The sequence below is a fragment of the Pteropus vampyrus genome, unplaced genomic scaffold (genome assembly GCF_000151845.1).
Source record: "Pteropus vampyrus isolate Shadow unplaced genomic scaffold, Pvam_2.0 Scaffold9, whole genome shotgun sequence".
NCBI lineage: Eukaryota > Metazoa > Chordata > Mammalia > Chiroptera > Pteropodidae > Pteropus > Pteropus vampyrus.
The window spans coordinates 8,061,620-8,071,195 of NW_011888790.1; the positions used below are offsets into that span (position 1 = coordinate 8,061,620).

Below are 9,576 nucleotides of genomic sequence, written 5' to 3' on the forward strand. Positions count from 1 at the left end.
TATCATACACTAAGTACTAGTAATTTTACTTAGGCAGTTGTCAAATAGGTTTATGTAATATAATATAAAATACAAGAATATATTGAATACCATGATGGGCAAAAAAAATTCTCGATAACTCAAAAATATCACATAGATTTCAAAGTAAAAGACCATAATTCCCATTTTATTTATATCTGTGATTTTTTTTCCAATTGAAAAGTTTATTTCCTTGACACATAGTAAGATGGATATATCAGCAAAAATGCATAGTTAGACATATAGATAGATAAATAGGTAATCCTCTGTACACATCAAGCAAATAATTTTGTTATATTGGCTGTGATGATTGATAAAGCAAACATGGGAGAATACCATGGCTACATATACATTGACAATTAGAATATGGGTTTTCAGACATCTCCCAGACATATACAAATCAATACTGAAAGAGCTCGTGTTTTTCACTTGAAGAAAAAATTGGTGATAGCATCTGTAACTGGGGAGAACAATTTCCAGGTGACTCTCTTCTATCAGACCAAATTGACAAGTTTTGAGCACATAAAAAAGGAGTCAGAAACTGATGCTTTGAAGATCTTTTTATTAAAAAAAAAATTTTTTTTTTGAGACCAGTAAAATAATAATGTCCAGTGTTAGAGAAAGGAACATGCAGCATGACTCAATAGGGAAAACTTGAGATTTTTCAGTTTTACAGCAACAAAGTTAACATCTTTGGCAAGGAAGTTTGCAAATATTTTTCTCTTTTTTAAACCATTTGTGTTTGCTAATTGGTGCCAATCTAAGTTAGGCTCTTACCTTCCCCCACAAAAAAAGGGAGGTCAGAAGTCCTGAGTCAGAAAGAAATTTTACAGTTAGTTTAAAATTTAGTCAAACCAAAGGAAACTTTGGGGCATGTTAGTTAGATTTGAAGATTTTGACTTGCACAAAGATAAATGTCAGGACAGTTGTGGTCATCAGCGGAATTGTGACTCACAATTAGTTAACCGTACAAAGCCTTCGTTTTTATGCTCACTCAAACTTCTGCGCAGCTTCTCACCCCTTTGTGGAAATTCCTCCTTCAATAGTTGAAACTTGGGGTGGAGTAGAGATGGAGAGGAGGCAGCTACTCCTTACCCCCTTCTCCCAGAATGTAAACAGCAGCAGATGAACAAAAGTGAAAATACAGAAGGCCGGAAAAAATAATCGAAACTTGGATTTGGAATAACATAAGGAACTTGCTAGAACAACAGAATCTCAAATTCCACTCGCAATTCATAAAATGGGATCTACATTTTAACAAGATCCCTAGGTGATTCCTGTGCACCTTATATTTTGAAAAGTACTTCTAGTCATTGTCTGTCTCTTTTGTATTCATTCCCATCAGATTTTGTCTGTTAGTTTCAATTCTACAGGCAGTTGGCCTCAGATTTATGAGGTTACAACTAGTTCATCTAATAAGTGACAACAGTATTGTGCATTAATTGGGAATGGTATATTCATGAGAGCTAGAGAGCAACAGACCTTTCTTGCAATCAATGTAATTTTTTTTCCCCCTGGAATGGGTTAAACAATGACAAAAAGTGCTCTAGTTCTTGTCATTTTTTAACCCAATTAAAAAAAAAAAAGATAACAGAATGAAAATATATTTCCTACAGCCTTTTATACTAACTTTTCCTAAACAGCTATGTGCCTCATCTATTGGTAAGGGAGTCCTGCATTTATACATTTTGATAAAAATAGATAAGACAGTACATTGTTACCATGACAATGGAAATATTAAGATATTTTTCATCTGCTCAAATACAAGTATTTTTTTTTTTTCCTCTTGTGTTCTCTGCGGCTTTCAGATGAAAATTTCCGGTGAATTTTCTTGTGTTTATTTTTATTTTTTTCTTTATTAAAATAACACAATAGTTAACCTATTTTGCAATAATCTGACTTATTCCTTTATATGTCAGGCAACTTTAGAAATCAAAAAGTTGATCTAAGGAAGTAGCAAGCTTTTCCCAGAAAAGACTGGAAGGGACACTGACCTTGGAACCAAAAATCTGGCATCTAGCCCCAGGGATGCCTCCAATGGGGTGCACAACTTTTTGAACCACTAACTCACTGTTGAGAGTCCATTTTCTCATTTATACAATCATGAGCTCCAGGAGGAATGTACTCTCAAAGTGGCTTCTAGATCAATAGTTCTATTTTTCCATGAATATGAATGTTTTCATAAATCAGAATATCAGCCTTTGTGCTACAAGTGGTTTTCTTGCACATTCTACAGTTTTTAATCAATTACTTTTTCAATCTGTGTAGACTAAACTGAAGATTGGTATTAATTTTTGTTTATTTACCTGACATATAGCATGTGGTGTTTTATTCAGTACTTTAAGCAATTTCCTCAAGTACTTTGATTTTAAAGACAAAGATACGATATCTGAATGGGAAGTTGCTACAAAGTAATTGCACTTTTACAGCACCTACTCTCGAAAGTATACATACTTCAAATAATCATACAATCTAAAACAAACAAAAAACATGATTCTCACTAAGTGCCACATGAAGATGGGGTATCTAAGTCTGAAGGAAAAGTGCCTCAAAGCAAAGTACATCAGTTAAACAATTTGTAGTAGGTTTAATAATGGCAACCCAAAGATATCAAATCCTAATATCTGGAATTTTTAAATGTTAACTGACTTGGAAGAAGGACCATTTTTATCTATATAAAGATTTTGAGATTGCCCTGGCTTATGTGGGTGAGATCTAAATTCCATCACAAATACACTGTAAGAGAGAGACAAAGGGAAATAACATAGACACAAAGGAGAAATTGTTAGGTAGTTAGACAGACACGAGTGACCAGGGAACAAAGAAATGAAGGCCCGGCCCAGAGACCTTCCTTAGGACTTCCCTGGAACACCCATTTTATAGTTATAAATCACCCTTGCACCCTGAGGAACAAAGGAATGAAGGGCCATAAACCTGTAGCTGGTTTAATCCAGCCACAGACACTTGTGCAGTAAGGACTACTCTGACCCACTTTTCACCTTGGCCTCATTATATCATCATTATAACATCATGACTATGCCTGTAAGTTCATAAATCAAATTATAACAGACTGAATTCTGGGTAACTACGTGCACAGTAGGCAGAGAGTTATATAACAGACCAATGTCAATCAAAATGACCTCACATGCCAATCATCTAGAAATGCCCTTGTAACCACCCATCACATTCCTAATATAATTCAGGCCTCCACACTTCTACGAGGTTACAGCCCTGGATATAATGCACCCTTCCTTTGGTGCATACTCTATCTTTTGTCTTTGTACCTCCCAACTTTCATGGGGCTTGAGCCTTCCTTGGCATGATTGTCTCCTTCTAAAAATGTGCTTTTAATAAATCTTACTTTTCCTAAATCTCACTAAGCTGTAATTCTTTATTGTGTTGATGAAAAGAGAACCGAGGTACTCCTCAGCGTTACTGGGGCATGATCGTTTTCAGATTACCCCAATGGTAACCAAAGTAGTGTGAAGACACAGGCAGAGATAAGAAGAATATAACCACAATCCCAGAATGCCAAGATAGCCATTAGGAGCTAGAAGAGGCAAAGCATGAATTCTTCTTTAGAGCAAACAGAAGGAAGAAAGTAGACTTCCAGCTATCAAAAACTGTAACGGAATACATTTATATTATTCTATGCACCAATTTGAGAAGCTTTATTACAGCAGTCTCAGGAAATTAATATGCAGTTTATTTTTTTAGAAATAAATATTTTATAAGAATAAATCTCGCCCTTCCAAAAAGGAAAAAAATGAAAGGTAAGGGGTAAATATTCAAATCAAAGAATTAGATAGTAATCACTGAATCAGATATATACTAGTTTTAAAATAGTAATTCCAACTCTCAAATATCATCTACGACCTCAGAATTTCATGGAGTAGAGGATAAGAGTATTCGTAAGAAATTGGGAAAAATTTGAAACTGTAAACTTCCTAGACTCATTTTCAAATCAGAGCAGAAATAGATCTGAACAATTTCTGGTAAAGGGGTCCCATGTAAAGGCAACACAATCTTTTAATTGACAGCAATGAATATTTGAAAGTCCTTCACTCCAGATTCTATTTTCTGTAGAATTCTCATCCTGTCTGACTACACAGAGCTCCATCAGCTTTTTTATGAGAATAATAATGTAAGCATGTACTCATTTCTTATAACACAGCCAGAAAATGGTTAATTAATTTGTCGTCTCATTAAATCCTCTCAACAACCCTCTGAAGGACATTTAAAAGTTTACTTTTAAAATGTTTGAAAATGAAAAAAAGACCCGCAAACATTTAAATAACTTGCCTCAAATCACATACCAGTCAAGGAGTAAAACCACAATTCAAATCTAGTAGTTAAGATTCCATAATACACTCTGTTAACTACCATGTTGTATGGAAAACACTTGACTGTAGAAGATTTTTACAACATTCTTTTGTTATTGAAATAAGACTAATCTGGACTTCAAAACTCTGAGACGCTGTTCTGAAACCCTCTATGGGCACTCTTAAAGAGGGAACTCTTAACTGGCATTGCCCATTGATATATGTATGAATTCAATAAGCAGACTCCCCATTTGAATTTGAGTTGCAGGCTTGTATCATCTTCTCCTCTTCATCTTTCTTCCTTATAGAGGAATTTAATGTATCACCCACTTAACCAATTATAGTAAACATATTTTGCTACTGTGTGGTGTGAAGAATCATGCTAGCATAAAAATTTTTAGATATGAATGCAACAGTATAGGTATAAAGTCCAGTTTGTTGAACTTAACACTACCTTTTGGCTTATTTTAAACTCTTTGACTTCTGAACCCAGTTGTTGTTTTCTTGCATGGTTTCTGACTTCTGGAAATTGGGAAAAATAATGAACCTTTTTCTAGCTGAGACCCAGATATAACCCAAAGGTCAAGTCAAAGCTGCTTTCCTGAACACATAAGATGTTAATCAATGACTGAACCTTCCACAGTTTTCATTCGCTGAGTTTTCTTAAGGTTTTTGTTTTTTAAAAAGTTAGTTTAAATCTCATCTCAAAATTGTTCTTTGAGCTTCGTCTTGAATCAGTTTTCTTTCTTCTAAGATTCATTCACTTTAGATGTCTAAGATGAATCTTTTCTTTCTTTCATCCCTGAATCTATATTTATTCTAGGGTTAATATATATTTGATAATTATTCTATCTACTCATCACATTACCAATAGGACCATTTGAAAATATGAATTATCAATTATAAAGTGACTACCTTTACATATAAATATCATTAATCTATGTTATAAATGCTTTCGAAATGCTTTCGCAATTCCAATATACATATATCTCTTATCTTATGGAACCTAATATGCCACTTTAAAACTTAAAGTATTGAAGGGGCGGGGCAAGCCCCGCCGCAGGTTGATGCTCCATCCAGGTAGAGCTCTGTGGAACTCAAGACGCTGGTTGTTTGCAACTTGATGCTGTGGAGCCCTGAGATTTTGAAAGGCCCCAGAAGAACCTTGAGATGGACGAGGAGAGAGTGCGGAAGCCTGCTGGGCTACCCACAAGGAAGGAATTTCTTAATACCATTGGACAAGGATGAGGTCTTTCCTGCTGGGGCCAAGCTCTCATTCAGATCCACATGGAGCTATCCCACCATGGAGATCTCAGCTCAGGCAGCCCCCTCAGATCTATGCAGAGTATGATATCTCCGGACGTACAGGAGGGGCTGGAGCCACACATCCCATTGGGCCAGAACCCCAGGCAGGAGAGACCCCCTACCAGGCCCTCAAACCAGGGACAAAATGCAACAGCATCATTGTGAGCTCCCGGCAGAGAGGCAATCCCGTGCTGAAGTTTGTGCGCCTTGTGCCCTGGGAGTTTGGTGATGTGGTTCTAGACTACGTGCTGGACCAAAGCACCTGGGCCCTCTTCCTCAGCCTCCGCTACCACAACCTCCACTCATTACATCCATAAGTGGCTGCAGAGCTTTGGAAAGAGCTTTGCCCTGCGCGGCCTGCTCGTCCAGGTGGATGTGAAAGATCCTCAGCAGGCCCTCAAAGAGCTGGCTAAGATGTGCATCCTGGCCGACTGCATCCTGGTCCTTGCCTGGAGCCCTGAGAAGGCCGGGAGGTACCTAGAGGCCTACTAGGCCTACTATCAGAAGCCTGGCAGACCTCCTGTTGGAGAAGCTGGAGCAGGACTTCCTCTCCCGGGTGACTGAATGTTTAACACCCGCGAAGTCAGCCAACAAAATGGACAGTCAGACCCTCCTGACTACTTTTAGGTCTCTGGAACAGCACATAGCTCCATCTTGGAAAGATTTGGCTTTTTACCGGGCCCTGGGTCCCCAGAAGGCCCGCAGGCTGTTTGATGTCCTATATGAACTCTTCTTGAAAATGCCCTAATGACCTCAGCTGCGAAGGAGGCCCTCAGTGTAATAATAATTTTCCCAGTTTAGGAAAAACAAAACAAAACAAAAAAAACAAACAAACAAACAAAAAAAAAAAACAAGAAAAACAAAACAAAAAACCTCAAAGTTTCTATGACCTATGGCTTATTAGTTCCATTTATCAAAGAGAAAGACATTTTCCTTTAATATCTTTCTGGAATTCTTCTAAGAGTAAATTTGTTTTACACATTATGTGCATTGAACCTAAACTTTGCCAAACTTTGTTCCGGCTGCTTTTCCTACCTTTCTTCTTAGCTTCTCTTCTCTTGTTCTGTCTGCCCACATTGATGTCACCTGCACAAATCTGTTTCTGCCAACCTTCTTCTTAAGCTGCCTACACAACAACGTTGTGGCAGAGACCGCTAGTAAATCCTTAAATTACAGTTTCCCTTCACTTTCAGGGTAATAAAATCTTCAATTATTAGCGGAACCATATGGCTATCCATAACAAAGACTGCATTCCCTAGCTCTCCTTTTAACTGTATATGGCTAGGTAATTAAGTTTTGTCTAATGGATGTGAGTCTAAATGATAAATGCAAACTTCAAGGCATACTTTATACCTTTCCTACTTTCTTTCCTCTTTGCCTCGTGACCTAGTTAAATTGTGGAAGAACGAATGAGCCATTTGGATCATGTATACAAAGGCTGCCTCCTAAGGACAGAAGAGTAAAATTACAGGATTTTCTTTAATTATGCTGTGTATTCACCATCTATGCCCTGGAGTGATTATGCCATTACATAAATAGGAAATAAATTGTTACCTTGTTTAAAATGTTGCTATTTTGACTCCTGTTTGGGTGATGGATCCAATATCCTAATATAGGAGCTAATCTGTGTGGACCTCCCACACACTTGGGGGCTGCTGATCTTCCTTTTGTTACCCACTTGGTACTTCATTTCTGCCTCTAGATACCCAATTCTCCCATGTGATTCATACTGATCCGTCACTCTTTTCAGGACACCCACATTGTAGTAAGGAGATGATTCATTGCCCCTCTTGCTCTTCATCTGCTAGAAGGTAAAGAGCAGAGAGATGCCCAGAAAATCTCATGAAGCACTAGTGCTAGGGGTTCTTTAAATTTTGCTACACACTGGTTTCTTTCCAAAGAATCATAAGGAAGTTAGGGTCTGAATCAGGAGTAGTCAAGTACAAAGTCCATTTTTGTACTTTGAGAAATTGTTCACTTCTCCTTAGTCCCTGCTGCTGGTTCAAATACATAATGCCATACTCTATTTTCATGTGTCTCTACCTCTTTCTCTCCCTCTCTCTGTCTCGAAGTTACCATGGTCCTTTCTAATATTTAATTCTATTGGGACACATTCTAACTCTTTCTGTATAATATGTCTATACATAAAATTTCAGGATAAGATTTGAGATATTTTCTACAGAAATTTTGTAATTATTTCAAATCAAAAAATATGACTAAATACCCCAAATAGGAGGGGTATTTTCTATTTACATATCAGTTATATACGAGTCTGAAATACCCTGGCTGAGAAGACTCTGCTACCCATATTTATTTGGAGAAATTATTATTCATCACAGACTGCCAATGGGAGAATAAACTACAGAAAAAGAAATCAAAATCACCAAGTCAGTTTTTGCTATTGAAGATATTGTATAAATATATAATATATCAGTGTCTTATCCTGGATCTGCTACTTACTATAGATATGTCTTTGAATAAGTCACATAATCTCTCTAAGCCTCAGTTTCTGATTCTACAAAGTGAAGATATTAGCTTTGCTTATTTCAGATAGTTGTTGTGAAGATAAAATGGAAAAAAAATATTTATGAGAGGAATTTGCAAACCGAAAAAAAGCATACACATATGAAGATTTATTATAGAATCAAAACTCCTTGCCTTTTATAATTCTACAATAATAAGCTTCCTTTTATCTCCTTATTAAATTCAATTTTAATGCTTCACTTTATAGTATGTTAAGCTAATTAATATGCCAGTAATCATATATTTTATGTTCTGGGTAATTATCAATTTGTTTTATAAATATTAGCATGTACTATATACCATAGCATATAGTACGGCAGATGAGTTTGCTTTCTTCAAGGATCTTATATTCTAACAGAACATAAAATTAAAAAAAAAAAGATAACTGCAATGCAAGTTGAGATATTCAGTGATAAAGTTTAATGTAGGATGCTGCTGGAACATAAAGATTTCCTGGAGGAAAGAAGCATTTCATGATTCGAAGGATGTTGTACAGATGCCCAAGTGAAGCAACGGATGTGTTAATTAACAATAGTTTGATCCAAGTAACTTGAACCTAAGTCCATTCAGTTAAAAAAAAAAAAAAGTAAAACATGTATCATTTTACATAACTGAATGTTCCAGGGATGAACTTGTTTCAGTAACAATTGGGGTAGAAACTCAAAAAGACCATCAAAACTTAGTCTATTTGTTGCTCTCTTTTACATTGACTTTATTCTTCATTAAGAATTCTCTGAGTAGTGTGCAAAATGGCTACCAGCAGCTCTAGGCAGATATCTTCATTATAGCTAAAGAAACTGAGAAAAGAGGGCACTTTTTCATCACTACCCCCAGCAAAGACTTGGAGAGGACTTGTTATTCCAGTAGTTGGGATCACATGTCCATCTAACAGTTATTATAAACAAGGCCATGGGTTCTCTTATTACTCAGCCTGAGTACTATGCCCATCCTAGTAGTTAAGTTAATTAGTTAGGTTAAGGAGAGCTTCTTCAAGTGGAAAAGGGTTAATTACTACAAAGAATTTTACATATGTGTTTATGGATAGATGGATGAAATTGTTTGCTTAATGTTTTGCTCCTCTAAGGAATAAGCAACTTTGCCCAGGGACTTTCTTCATTTTGTTTACCTCTCCATATCTGTATTTCACAGTGCCTGACACATAAGAAAGGTTTGCTAAATATTCGTTTAGTGATTGAATGATTAAAAGAGTAAAAGGCAAAGAGCCAACTATATAAAGTGAACTTTATATCATGTAATAAATTCACCTGCACATTGATCTATAATTTTATTTATATCTCTATATCCAAATTCAAAATTTCTTTTGCAATCTTCATCAGAGACTCCACTGGTATCAATTTATCCCTTGAGTAATTACTATCTTTTATAATTAAGTTTATGTTTTAGAGTT

The 9,576-nt window shown here is 36.2% G+C and overlaps 1 pseudogene; it reads left to right on the plus strand.

Annotated features, from left to right (window-relative positions):
- The first annotated feature begins 5,510 nt into the window (after positions 1-5,510).
- On the plus strand, positions 5,511-6,416 carry LOC105301657 (annotated as a pseudogene).
- Positions 6,417-9,576: the final 3,160 nt, after the last annotated feature.